Genomic DNA, 15,883 nt, shown 5'->3' on the forward strand with positions numbered 1-15,883 from the left:
TGATTTACAATAAAGGATAACTAAATGCATGCAAATACAATTATAAAATGTCACACAAGAAAATCAACAGAATATTATGAAACAAACACAACAATTATTATAAATAAAATAAATGTAGCCTAGAATATTACGCTAGACGCCTATCGAAACGCAGCCTGGTTCCCGTCGTGCTGATAAGTGAAATAAGTGAATGCGATAGGTAGAGATAATATCGTTTTCGAACTAGCTACAGTAGTTAGATACTATACAATACATTACGATACATATGTGCGGAAAAGAGGAAGTTCGAAATGCGCGGCGATAAATTAAAACACGATGGAAGGGAGTAAGTAAATTGACACGAGTAGTCTGACCAAAAAAAATATAGAAAATAAAAAATTGGAACATTGTAGTTTCATCCCTATCAAATCAATATGTGTGAGAAAACAGGACAACACTACGATGTTGGCACTTTTTAATTACTACTCTTTTTGGCCAGACTGTACGATTTTCCTTTTCACACGTGTGACATATTTCAGTACAGAATATGGCCCTCTGAAGTTTCGACCTGACAAGGCACACATTTTGCGCACTAGTTAGGGCAAAGACAAAGAGTCTATTTGTGCATTTGTCTACGTACCCTGTAGTGGCATGACAGAGCCAGACTGTGTTTAGATCGGCACGTATCGTCAACCATTGTCGCTTTGGCTAGGCCGGCCGACATGAACCTATTTCCTAGCTAGTAAAGGCATGAAAGTACACTCTATCCCCTAGGTAATAAAGGCTAAGCAAAACATCAAACTTTTACTACGCCACAGGGACGCGTGCGATCGTAAAACGAATAAAACATGACCTAGATAAATATACTAAAGAGCAATATAAAAAAGTCACTGGGTATATACATTTTGAAGTTTAAAAAGCCGTTTTCATTGAGATACAGTGTAGTCTATGGCTGAATGTTGTGAGATTTTTTTTTAATTTCGTCGCAATTTTATTAGTAGCTAAATGAAAAAATAAGGTATTTTTGCAGTTGACATCAGTTAAAACTCATCAACATTTTGATATCAATATTACATTTTGTAATCTTTTATTATTTCAGAATTCATGATTTTTCAATTGTTAGCCGGTGCGACAGAACATTTTTTGACATTTTTATTTATATTAATATTAATTAGGGAACTATAAAAACATACCTACATATCCACACTAATATTATAAATGGGAAAGTGTGTTTGTCTGTTTGTTTGTCCGTCTTTCACGGCAAAACGGAGCGTCGAATTGTCGTGATTTTTTAAGTGGAGATAGTTGAAGGGATGGAGAGTGACATAGGGTACTTTTTGTCTCTTTCTAACGCAAGCGAAGCCGCGGGCAAAAGCTAGTTATTATATAATACAGATACAGCTTATTAAATTTAAATAAAGTGACAAAAGTAAATAATAATAGGTAACTTGCCTGTCCCTAAAACAAAATATTGATGCTCTAAATAAAAGCACATCTCCGATCGGCTTGACCCCTTGGCGCTGCGTAGAGATGTGGCCTCGCTCTGCATTTTCTATCGCATGTATAACGGGGAGTGCTCCGAGGAATTGTTCGGATTAATCCCTACCGCTTCTTTCCGCCATCGCCCTACGCGACAACATTTCCATCGTCATCATCTAGATAGCTGGCAGTCCTCAACTGTGCGTTTCTCCAGAAACTTCCTGCCCCGCACAGCTAAACTGTGGAATGAATTGTCGCCTGCGGTATTTCCGGACCGATATGACCTTCAAATCTTCAAGAAAAGAGCGTACACCCATCTTAAAGGCCGGCAACGCACCTCCAACACCTCTGGTGTTTCGGGTGTCCATGGGCGGCGGTGATCGCTTACCATCAGGCGACCTGTCTGCTCGTTTGCCTCCTATCCCATAAAAAAAAAAACCAGCGTATTATAAGAAAATCATATAAATCTAATTTCTATTCAATTATTACTAGGCTTTGCCCGCGGCTTCGCTCGCGTTAGAAAGAAACAAAAAGTAGCCTATGTCACTCTCCAATCCTTCAACTATCTCCATTTACAAAAATCACGACAATTCGTCGCTCTGTTTTGCCGCGAAAGACGGACAAACAAACAGACATACACTTTCCCATTTATAATATTAGTATGGATACAATCTCAGTGTTATTTCTTTTAAGTCTCTACCTACATATTTATTATTTACTCTTCAATGTTCTCAAGAATTTACTTGCACCAACGGACTGGCATGAAACTTTATTATGATGTCATTATGTTCTTTATGACGTCATAAAAACTTATAATGCAGGTTTTGCTCGCGGGATCGACACTTTACACTGACATACATTATTTATTTTGGATGGGTTGTTACGTATAGACAGGTTGCTGGGATGCTGTGTTAATAAAAAAAAACACAGTTTTTAGATTTTCACAGACAACAGCAACCATAGAGCGAGGGGATACTTTACTCCGGGGTAAATCCTGCTCTTGTACAAGTCGCAAGTCAGACCCCACATGGAGTATTGCTGTCACCTTTGGGCAGGAGCACCTGGATACCAGCTTGCACCCTTTGACTCGGTCCAGAGACGCGCTGTGCGAATTGTCGACGATCCCAAACTTACAGGCGGTATTGAACCCTTAAGTCTAAGGAGAGACTTCGCCTCGCACCGCTCGCCATCGACTGGGCGCTCATCCACACACCTTGCAACCTAAATGGTCGCGCACCGTGCGGTTTCAGAGGAATTTCCTCCCGCGGACGCTTCGGCTGTGGAATGAGCTCCCAGCCGAGGTATTTCCGATGAACTACAGTATGTTCTTCAAAAAAGTAGTGTACAATTTTCTAATGGGTCGGCAACGCGCATGTGACTTTCCATCAGGCGGACCGTATACCTGTTTGCCACCGACGTGGTATTAAAAAAAAAACAGACAGCAGCAGCGGAAGGCATGTCCAGCAGCTTCACGTCACATAGATGAAGATGGTGCGGTGGATGTGTGGCGTTAAGCGACTAGATCGCATACGGAACGAACACATCCGTGGCAGCCTCGGAATCCGTGACGTGGCGGATAAGCTGCAGAAAAGTCGCCTCCGATGGTATGGCCATATACGCCGCAGACCGGTAGACGTCTCGTAAATAGATGCCTCAACCTCACTGTCCAAGGCCCTAGGTCACGCGGCCCCGGTAGGCCTAAGAAGCGCTGGCTGGACGTTGTGACAGCGGACATGCCAGAGAACAATCTCACGCATAAGGATGCCGAAGACCGGGCGAGTTGGAGAAGACTGAGCAGGAAAACGAACCCTGGCACTAGGCCGGGAAAACGCTAGGTTGAAAAAGAATACGGACAACAGCAATAGTATTTGGATTACAGATACCTATAAAGGAAAGAAGGAGTTCGGATATGATAGGCGATTTATAGACGCATGTCGCAAGATAACCCACAAATTTAATACTTGTAGATGGCCGCTCCTATTGGGCTGTTGTGCAATACACGCGCATCATTTCCATGGCTGTGTAGATTGTGATACAAGCGTGTAATCACACTTCACGCACGCACACAACGACAACATTATGCTCAGTGAGCTAACAACTGCGACACGTCCGTCGGCGGCGACTCCGCTATCTAGTATTATATGCTCTTCATACTATGACGCTGGCCACAGGACCATGTAGTAACTTGCATTGTGTGTCTTTTAGTTGAAAGATTAAGAAGTTATCAAACGTTATACTCCTACGGTAAATATCGTTTAGCCTATATATAATTAAATATATGAAAGAGGAAACTGACTGACTGACATATCAACGCACAGTCAAAACCTCTGCTCCTATAGATTCCAAATTTGGCACGTAGGTTCCTTAAAAGGTGTAGAGGAGCACTAAGAAAGGATTTTTAAAAATTCACCTCCTAAGAGGGTGAAATGGGGGTCCGAAATTTGTATGGGAAAATAGATAACTACGCGGGCGAAGCCGCGGAAAAAACTAGTATTACATAAAAGTTTGATACAATTTGGAACGCCCCCTACAAAATTTACAAAGTTTCGTTTAACGTCTAACTTCACACCGCGAACTGTTGTCCAAAGAACTTACTTATAAATGGAATTAAATCCGAGGCCAGAAATTATTAATCATGAGAGCGAACTCGGGTCCGGCATTCACTAAGTTGTGAGGGACCTTTCAATTTAAACTAGATGTCCTTTTGAAGACTTTAATTATATTGACTTAAGATTGTATTTTAAAACGGAAGTGACCTTTAATAATACTAAGTTCTCGCGTTTTGTACAAATTTAAAGACACAGGTCGAACGCGATGGAATAACATTATTTTACCTTTTTTCCGACGTTGGATCGCGTTCCACCTGGTACTTAGTGACTTTAAATAGTATGTGGAAGTGAACTAAGAATGGAAAGTCACATAGCCCTGTTTATCAATTTATTTGCAATTACGGTAAGAATATGAATAGGTTCCTTATACTTATCATATTACCTTACCTGTTATTTTACTATGAGACTGACCCTGAATTCTCCGGTGTAAAGCCTGAGTGGAGCGTGTAGCGAAGTGGGCTCGCCAGCGTCCACCCTACGCAGCGTCGACTCAGGACTAGAGATGGGTAGGGGTGAGTAAATACTGAGTATTTACCCGTAATTTACTCAAAGCACCGAGTAAATACTCGTATTTACTCATTTGGGTGAGTAGAAACTGTTACCTAAAAATAATTTAAAAAATGAGATTTAAGTATTTAGTCGTGTTTATTTTAACTGTGTGGACATGTTTAAATGAGATTTATATTATTAGAAGCTTATGGGAGTCTTAGTTTGTCGAAAAAGAGGTAATCATTGTGAGAAAAAAATAGTGATAATGTTTAGTTAGCAGTTTTGTTTTAAAAAAGCAGGTATTTACAGTAAAAGTATGAGACTTAAATTAAATTGATGTTCTAGATAACGGCATGACGTTCGGAAGTGATTGTTAATGTGGCACTTACGACCTTTTATTAAGGGTTTTCTAAAGAAAACTCAAAAATGGCTCAGCTGATGACGTTAAAAGTACTAGTTTTGTGTTTTGTATTATATGGGCAATAATTTGACGGTTTCTGGATATTTTTCCAACAACGAATTCGAAAGTTATAAAGGTATAAACATTATTTCGGCCTTAATTATCGTTTTATTCCAAAACTGTTCATATTATTAAAAAACTTTTTTAGAAACATTCAATTAATTTTTAAATACCTATCAGATGATGTATAACACACAGGTAATTTCTGAATTTTATTTTTGTGAAAAATAGTTACATGTATAGAGAGCACGTCTTTAAAATAAAATTCATATAAATTTGATTACTTAAATTAGTAGCCGATAACAAAATACACCAATATTTCTAATTTGTATTTCCATTTCAGCACGCTAAATAGTTTATACCCACCAATTTGAGTAAAAACGAGTAAATACGGGTATTTTGAGTAAATACTGAGTATTTACTCGATATTTACTCTTGAGTATTTACTCACTACCCATCTCTACTCAGGACACGTATGAGCTTCAATAGGCTACTTTCCTCCTAGTCAAATCAGCTTCTTTTTAAGAACTGTCAAAACGATTTGGAACGACTGAAACGATATGAAATCGAATTGAGTGACGTCACGGTCAACTGATTTACTTTATATATTTCTATTTGATTTAGAAAATATAAATTGGAGTTAAAAATAACTTCTGTCCTGCTTTTTCTTATAATTATCTGATGCTTTATTTCGTGCATGGTATAAAATATATATTTTAAGTACAGTCAACTTGCCTATTGTTTGACATACACTCCGCACGCCCCACCCCGCTGCGCGTCCAATATGAGCGTGCATTCAAGCCATACACTAACAGCCCGGCCACGACATTGGTCTGAGCGCGACAGCGGTGAGCGGCAACCATACATTGGAGCGAGACACAGCGATGGGACTTTTCATTCGCACGTATGGCTGCCGCTCACCGCTGTCGCGCTTAGACCAATGTCGTGGCTGGGCCGTAAGAAAGTATGCCCCTCACTAAATAGACGTACCTTTCAGTTCGAGTTAAAGTTCTCTGGTAACCACATTATTCGTGATTTATGTTCTATCTAGTTAAAATTATGTAGAGGCTTGTGCTTTTTGTGCAATCTAATTGAACCGGAGCATTCTCTGGCCCGGATTTTATAAAGTTTACTGTACGAGGTAAAACCCGTAATTAGAAAAAAGGCCTCGTCATGTTATTAGAAACGAAATTTTGTTGTTGCCAACTACAGTATGTTTTTACCACAGTAAATTGGCATGCGCTCTTTTTAATGACTTTAAAACTTATAGTAATGTTTAATATAATATATATTATATCCAATACCGTGGAAGTAATTAAACTGCGATTTTTGGGTTTCTTATGTTTACTGGAAAGAGTGGAAAGTGAAGGAACATTTTGAACGATGCCTTGATCGGCACCACAGTATAAGGACTCAGTAATAATTCTTCTAACAAATTTTGCGCCAAGCGGTTTGTCCTTGAGTAGCGCTCCGCGCGAGCGAGGTGCAGAGAGTACATGCGGAACCGGATGCTGCCGGTCGCGTCAGTACGCACCGCGCTGCGTGGCGCTGCCTAGATCGCGCGCACGTACGAGAGAACCAAATACCGATCGCGGGAGATTATTTACTGAATCATCCTTATACTGTGACGTCACAGTCAAGATTCCACTTTTTGAACCACTCGTTGGACGGGTTTTGGGGTTTTGGAAAATTTCGCTTGCCAGTGCATTTATCAATTTAGCACGAACTTTATAGAATTTCTTAAGATCTACTTTTTAATTTGTTATAATTACTGCTGCATATTTTATAATTGTACCACTGCTGGACAGGGGTTTTTCTAATCTGTCTTTCTTGTACCTAAATATCTCTGTTAATGCTTTCAGGTTAAAAAAAATTAAAGATTTACCGCCATCAGGGGCGGCTCACTCCGCGATTCTATTGCCGCGTTACAAGAAAATGCTGGCGGCCGCGAGTTCGCGGCCTAATCAGGGGTGGCGCGCGTTCTCACGGAACGCACGTTCGCACTTTCTATTGTTACTTTACGTCGCGAGTTTTTTTCAGGTTTATATGCGATGTCCGCGTGTGGAATGGCTAATAATGCCTAAGTTATATAGACATCATGAATAAAATAGGACAATCTTACACAAGTCCCATGCAGTTCCACGGAAAAGTTCAATAAGGCTTGTGATGTTGGGACTTAAACAAAAATATATAAATACTGTATATAGAAAGTACCCAAGACTTGAATATAATGGTAATTATAATATTTTATCTGAGTATGAATTCGTTTTAATCCATAAGCAACCCTATCGTCCGACGCTGCGCACGTGCGGCTCGTTTCTTTGTTAGAATTTTATAGGCATTTAAAAAGGCGGCATTTCGTGGACATCAAAGCAGTGGGCCTTCTGTACTTGTACTATTATATATTCTGTGCCGCCATAATATCCTTAAAAACACTACTTTTCTCCATCATGGTCGAATATTTATCAAAGAAGTTCCTAAAAGTCGAATGATTTATAAGAAAGCCGAGGCCATTAGCCAAAGCTCATCGTGAGGAAAACCCAAAAGACTAACTTCACAAGAATTACATTTAGCACTATCCCGGAATGAAGAGTTCCCGCGGGAAATTCCCTTGATTCCCATTATTATCTTTATTTATCTTTGGCCTTAGGATTTTATGCTTAAGTAAAATATAAATCACATCAAAATAATACAACGCACAAAAACACTCCAAAAACACTCCATACACTCGTTAGTCATACCCCCGATGTCACACTTACGGTACATTATTGACGACCGGTCTGGCTCAGTGGGTAGTGACCCTGCCCGCTAAGCCGCGGTCCTGAGTTCGAATCCCGGTAAGGGCATTTATTTGTGTCATGAGCACAGATATTTGTTCCTGAGTCATGGATGTTTTCTATGTATATAAGAATGTATTTATGTATATCGTCGGTTAGCGAATGGAACTCATAATACATGCTTTGCTTGGTTTGGGGCTAGATTGATCTGTGTAAGGTATTTATTTATTTATTTTATTTATTATTTAACCAGGCCAAATGTGAAAGCCTGACACACGTACCCGTATTGACCTTATTATAAAGTTTGTTTGTGAAGACCATTACGAGACCTATATTCGTTAATAACTTATTCGAGAACGCCAGGTTCTATCCCAAGTAGCACAAATAGCTGTATAACTGCACACATCAGGGTCTATTCGGAGCTTTACGCGTTTTAGAACTGTTATAAGAGCGTTCAGAGGAACCTTCAGCTGCATAGTAGCATTCAGTGAAATTTAAACCGCTTAAGCAGTTTAAGAGCTGCATTACGGTGGAGAACAGTACCACTAATTCGCCAATAGTGCTGTAATGGTATACCCATTCCACCTGCCCTTTTAGCACAACTTGCCTTGTCGCGAGTCCATGCATCAAGCGCGACTTCCAGTATGGACTTGCGTGCGACAAGGCAAGTTGTGGCTAGGGGCTGATTTACCACAATATTACCTAACCTAACCTGATTAATCAAAATTTAAACCTATATGTACTCAAAAAGGACTATTACGTTCGTATATGCCAAAGACATAATTATGTAACTCCGTACAGACAGCTACAGTCTAAGAAAAAAACGTACCTCAGAACCATAATTATAGAAAAAGATACGGTGGCCTAGATGGCGTTACACCTTTGGGGGACGCTCGGCTAGATGGCGCTAATATTAATATTTGACATTTTAACACATATCAAGCTAAGAATATGGACCAAATTGTCAAAACTGAGGTTCAAAAGTTATAGCCCTGTGTCGAGACGAGAGATGGGAGTCTATACACTGTGATTACATATTTTACTTTGACATCAGTAACTCTCTACTCGATCCTCTCTATACTCGATCCTCTTTGGTATATACAAACCAATATGAGACGTCTACTCTTTATAACTTATTACTTCAGAACCCGAGAGATTTATATCTATTGAATCTATACCCCATTCCATAGCTGATTTACCACAAATGTGTTTTAAACCGCAGTAACAAGGCGAGGTGCCATCCAATGGCAATAATCTGCCAACTTTTGCCATTAAGACCTGACGCCGTTCGCAAAGGCTTTGTATGCGATCGTTAGGTTATTTCTAGTTTAATTTGACCTCTTAGTAAAGTCGTACACAGAATAAAAAAAATGTTTATAATAATTAGTTTATACCATGAAATAATATCCAAACCACAGATGCAGGAAGGAAGGAGATCGGACATTTGTATTGTATTGAATACGTGTCGCAAAATCTGGAACCCACACATACTTGGAGATGGACGCTCTCATTGGGATAATTATACAATACACGCGCATTTCTCTTGTCTGTGTACTTTCGAATTTCGAACGACCAGCGATTTTTGTCATCACGCACGCACACATCGATAATTATACACTCAATGAGCTAGCAATTGCGACACGTTCGCTCTCTAGTTATTTATTATAATAATATTTTCTAAGATCCAAAATCGGTATTTATTATAATTTTACTGAAACTTATTTTAGCCCACTATACTTTATACAGACATGAAGCGGACCTAGTACTTCATGGAATTTTCCTGCTAATAATATCCACCTTCAACTACCTAATGTTCTTGGTAAAAGAAAATTATTTTAACTGGATACATTATTTTTCTTGGAAAAAGCCATTTGCAAGGAGCCTCTTATCAAAATTGAAAAAACAAATCATGTAACAAAAATGTTATATTAGGTATCCGTTGAGCATAATATATTTTATTTGTAAGCGCTTGATTCTAAGAAAAGTATTAGTTTTAGGTGGATTTAAATGTGTGAAAAAGCGCTAGTGGCCTAGTGGTAAGATCGAGCGAGTTTCGATCCGGAGGTCGCGGGTTCGAACACTTCGAACCCCGGCTTGTACCAATGAGTTTGTTGGAACCTATGTGCGAAATGTCATTTGATATTTGCCAGCCGCTTTTCGGTGAACTAATAAAGCCTAGTTATCCTTCGGGGTTGACGGTTAGATGGCAGTCACTTTAGTAAAACTAGTGCAATCATTCTTGAGATTAGTTGTCAAAGCCGACCCCAGGCTCCTAACGAGCCTTGGTAAATTTCGGGTTAACGCAAGGAGAATGATGAGTTACCTATGTCAGTTTCACTTAGGGCAGAAACGGCTTGAAATGTGAAATCTTTACCGATCAACAAAATTTTCCCCAAAAGCAGTCACAGATATTATCAGTTCAGTATGGCCGTACCACAATGCGCTTTGCAAATACCAACCAAGCACTAAGTCGAGGCCGTTAACTTGAAAACTTATCCGTCGCGATTTATTTCAGTTTCCATCCAATATTATCCCAACGATACTCGTTTATTGCTCCGAGCATAATGATACTAGAGAGCAGACAAACCGCCGGTGGACGCGTCGCAGTTTTAACTCATTGAATATATTATCGTTGTCTGCGTGCGTGACGACACGACTCACTGGTCGTTCGCATGTACACAGACCACAGATGATATATATATATATATATACAGATCAAGCAAACGTATGTGCTTAGCGTGTCAAATGAACTCAGTAAAATCAGGGGCGGCTCACTCCACGATTCTATCGCCGCGCTACAAGTACATCCTGGCGGCCGCGAGTTCGCGGCCTACTCAGGGGTGGCGCGCGTTCTCACGGAATGCACGTTCGCGCTTTCTATTGTTACTTTACGTCGCGAGTTTTTTTAAGGTTCATACGCGATGTCCGCGTGTCGAATGGCTAATAATACTTAGTTAAATAGACATCATGAATAAAATAAATACCATAGGACATTCTTACACGGATCTACTACTGATTATGTCCCACGGAAAAATTCAATAATGCTTGTAATGTTGGAACTTGAACAAAAATATATAAATCCAGTATATATACCTAGAAAGTACCCAAGACTTAAATATAATAGTATAACATTTTATGTGAGTATTTATTCGTTTTAATCCATAGGTAACCCTATCGCCGGACGCCGCGCACGTGCGGCTCGTTTCTTTGAAAGAATTTTGTAGGTATTTAAAAGGGCGGCATTTCGTGAACATCAAAGCAGTGGGCCTTCTGTACTTGTACTATTATATATTCTGTGGTAAAATCCACTGAGTTGTCCGTCTTTAATCGCAGCTTGCAGCTTTCGGGCGTCAGTTAATTGTAAGTTGAAGTCAACAAAAACATTAAAAATGCCAATTGCAACAACACAAACATTATGAACAGTAGGCCTGAGACATATTTTAAATCACAGGCAAGTAACAACTTCAGTACAAATCTGACACGCTCGGCCGTCATACAAATAGATGAACTTGTTTCTTCTATCTAAATCTAATTCTGTGACACAGACATAGAAATGATGCACGTGTATTGCACGATAGCCCAATAGGAGCGTCCATTTACAAGTGTGCGTGGGTTCAAGAACTTTGTGACAGGCGTATTCAATAGAAATGGCCTGGCACGTCCGATGTCCTAGCTTCCTGTATCTGTGATTTTACCGATACTCGTTTATTGCGCTTTGCTTGGAACAATACCGAACTTTAATATTGTCCTGGAGGTTTTACGATACGGGTATTGCATGTGAGTTTATGTCGTGGGAGTTTGATTAAAGGAAGAAAATGAAATCATAGGAAGTAAGATCAGTAAGTACTAGGTTTAAAAATGTTCTTAATAAACACTGTCTTATGTATGTAGCTAATTTGAATTTGAGAAGGGGAATGGGTCAACTAGCGCTTGGAAAGAGCCACTCAAGATCGCGACAAAGGGAACCATTTTCTGTGAGCCTATGTTCCCACATTAGTTGCCCGTGTAGTATCTACCGTTTTTTGTATCTGAATTTAGTTTTTTTTTTTGCTCTTTGTATATTTTATTGAGGTATGTTTAAATAAAGTGAAGCGCTGGTGGCCTAGCGGTAAGAGCGTGCGACTTTCGATCCGGAGGTCGCGGGTTCGAACCCGGCTCGTACCAATGAGTTTATCAGAACAACTTATGTGCGAAATGTCATTTGATATTTACAAGTCGCTTTTAGGTGAAGAAAAACATCGTGAGGAAACCGGACTAATTCCAATAAGGCCTAGTTACCCTTCGGGTTGGAAGGTCAGATGGCAGTCGCTTTCGTAAAAACTAGTGCCTACGCCAAATCTCGGGATTAGTTGTCAAAGCGGTCCCCAGGCTCCCATGAGCCATGGCAAATGCCGGGATAACGCAAGGAGGATGATGATGATGTTTAAATAAAGTGTACCTATCTATTTTATTCTAAACATACTTGCATAAAATTCCGTTCAAATGCTTCGAATTCGGATTGCACCGATTCTGAAATGTTCTCCCTTGACAAGATTTTCAGGAAAATAAACTGGGTATTTATGTTGGTACAAAAACAGTACCTCCTTCAATTGTCTATAGTTCACAGAAGAAGTAGTTCTTTACCTACCTACTTATATTACGATATTAAGTTATTTTTGTATTTGGGTACTAGAGTCAATTATACTCATCATAAGCTACCAAAGTTTTTTATTTGCTTTCCCTAGATAATTAAGTGCTGTTACTACAATAATTGTAAGTTTTTATCGTACACTATTATCACATAATTTTATACGATTGCTTCACTAGATTGAGGACAGAAATAGAAAATTACGTGGGAAAAAACAAATGTTACCATGTGGATAGATTATCCGAGGCAATCTATTTGGAATAATTTTTAAGAAAAAAAAACCGTCGCCTTTCGGGTTCTGGTGAAAGCTACTTGCGAATGTTGGATTATGTAGAAATGTGTAGGTATTTTTTAAAACTGCTTTTAATGCTTTAATTATTAGATGGCAACACATATTAATATACGTATAACGTTAAGGTTTGAGGAGTTTCCTCAATTCCTCATGAATCCGATTATAAGAAATCGAAGCCTGACAAACTTTGACTTGAAAACTCAATATGCTTAACAAACATAACTAAATAAATGTCACTGTTCTGAACTTAAATGCATGCTTTTCTTAGAAAAATACCAAAGTCGCTATGAGTGTGCCGTTCAGATTTGAGGAGTTCGGTTCTGACCATTATCAGCAGTTCCACTGCACCAAATATCACTCTTCTGGACGTAAGTGCATGCTGTTCTTATAAGAATACCAAAGTCACTATAAGTGTGCCGTTCAGATTTGAGGAGTTTGGTTCTGACCATCATCAGCAGTTCCACTGCACCAAATATCACTGTTCTGGACGTAAGTGCATGCTGTTCTTATAAGAATACCAAAGTCACTATAAGTATGCCGTTCAGATTTGAGAAGTTCGGTTCTGACCATCATCAGCAGTTCCACTGCACCAAATGTCACTGTTCTGGACGTAAGTGCATGCTGTTCTTATAAAAATACCAAAGTCACTATAAGCGTGCCGTTCAGATTTGAGGAGTTCGGTTCTGACCATCATCAGCAGTTCCACTGTACCAAATGTCACTGTTCTAGACGTAAATGCATGCTGTTCTTATAAAAATGGCAAAGTCACTATAAGCGTGCCGTTCAGATTTGAGGAGTTTGGTTCTGGCCATCATCAGCAGTTCCACTGCACCAAATGTCACTGTTCTAGACGAAAGTGCATGCTGTTCTTATAAAAATACCAAAGTCACTATAAGCGTGCCGTTCAGATTTGAGGAGTTCGGTTCTGACCATCATCAGCAGTTCCACTGCACCAAATGTCACTGTTCTAGACGTAAGTGCATGCTGTTCTTATAAAAATACCAAAGTCACTATAAGCGTGCCGTTCAGATTTGAAGAGTTCCGTTCTGGCCATCATCAACAGTTCCACTGCACCAAATGTCACTGTTCCGTACCTAAATGCATGCTGTTCCTTTAAAAACACAAAAATCACCATATGTATGGCTTTCAGATTCGAGGAGTTCCTTCGATTTCTCCAGGATCCCATCATCAGAACTGGGTGGCTAGCCGAATGGCACAATCGCTCACGAAACGCTCACGAAACGAAGCGCTAGTAGATATCTATCTCTATCGCGCTTGCGTATTGGCGCGACAGAGCCAGCGGCGTATCGCTTTCGTTTGGCGTCGGAGAAATGCCATTCGGCTACGGGGCCTGGGTTCTGAGAAAAATGGGACCAATCTGTATGCGTATACATTCAATCAAAAAAAAAATTTCAAAATCGGTCCAGTAACGACGGAGATATCGAGGAACAAACATAAAAAAAAAACATACAGACGACTTGAGAACCGTCCTTCTTGAGAGATTTGAGGCGACGGCTAAAAATATCTATCTATCTTTCTATTGCAGCCTAGACGATACGATACAGGCATTTCTAAAAACGGCCTTTTTCAATAATAATATGGCTCAAAAAAAAAAGGTGTGATACTCAAGATCGGTAACAATTAGCTAAAAAATCTAAACGGTCCGACACAGATTATTTCATTGTTATTCAGATTCTCAAATTTCGTTCCGCTTAAATAAGTTTTTAAGGAGGAAACAATCGAGAGCGGAACCTCGATTTTAAAGAGGGTTCCGTACCTCAAAAAGGAAAAACGGCACCCTTATAATTAGGATCACTCGTGTGTCTGTCCGTCTGTCACAGCCGATTTCTCCGAAACTACTGGACCGATTTACTTGAAATTTGGTACACATAATGTAAACCTGTGACCCAAAGGCGGACATGTAATTTTATTAAATTAAATTTAAGTATAGGGGCCACTTTTGGGTGGTAAAATTGAAAATAAAAAATCAAAGTTATTAAAACTATATTGTGTTACATACCAAATTAATTACAGGGTGGTGCATATTCCATAATAATGTATTGTCCTACAATTTAAAAATCTGTAACACCTCCCGAAATTTCATTTCTGCAACGCCAGTCAAAAACCATATTAAAGTGGGCCATTATTTTTGATTGAAGAGGTACACTCGGGTGCAATTACTGCAGCCGACCGATTGCGTAAATTAATTGCCTTGCTGACTGTACTGCACGTTAATTTATTTCCTGCGAATATTAAAACTGTGGTTATTAAACGAATATTGCTGGCGGCTCCAAAAATATGAGTTCATTTAATCATCTTTATTGATTTCGTTTCTGCTGCAGCTCATAGTTTTTATGCAAAGAAATTAAAAGGAGTAATTGATAAAAGTCTGTACTCGCGAGCAGGGCCGGATTAAGGGTAGAGCGAGTGGAGCGGCCGCTCTAGGCGCCATATGGTAAGGGGGCGCCAAAATCAAGAAATTGGAAAAATCCATACAAAAAATTATACGTTGTGTGGGCGCGCACATATCACAAAATGGCGAGAGGAGTCGGAAATCAATTCACCTATTGAAAATCGAAATTTGTAATTCAAATTAAGTGGAAAGTTGCACCACATTGCCATTCATAAGGGCGCTGTTGCTAGGGCGCCGCGCCGTAAAAGGAAGATTCTAGCCCTTCACGAACCACGTTGTAGTGCGACGAACGGCAAAGTTACGTCGCTATCCAAATGCAAAAATACCCAATAGTCCAAAGCGGAGTTCCTCATAAAGCCAAAGGCGCAAAACGTCTCAGAGAGGCGCAATTTTGTGAGTCACAACAGATGGTGAGCGAATTTCAAAGCACTCAGATCACTTAGTGGCAACATACCGAAATGGGCATCCCGACGGTGACGATCGAGTCCGCAGTTAATCTCTTAATTAACTCTTAGTATTATAAAAATAATAGTGATAGCGAAATATAAGTCCTAAATAAAAGTCGGGAACATAGGCGCCTTGTGAAGTCAAAATACCCCAAAATATGTCAAAGACGATAAAAGCTTAAAAATTCGCGGATTCCCCGCTGGCGGGTTGTCTTAATTAATCGAGTCAATAGGAAAAAAAAATCGCGCTTACTATTTATAATTATCATCATTTTGTTTGTTATTTTATGTACTTGATATCCACGTTCAACC

This window comes from Leguminivora glycinivorella, chromosome 8 (genome assembly GCF_023078275.1).
Source record: "Leguminivora glycinivorella isolate SPB_JAAS2020 chromosome 8, LegGlyc_1.1, whole genome shotgun sequence".
NCBI lineage: Eukaryota > Metazoa > Arthropoda > Insecta > Lepidoptera > Tortricidae > Leguminivora > Leguminivora glycinivorella.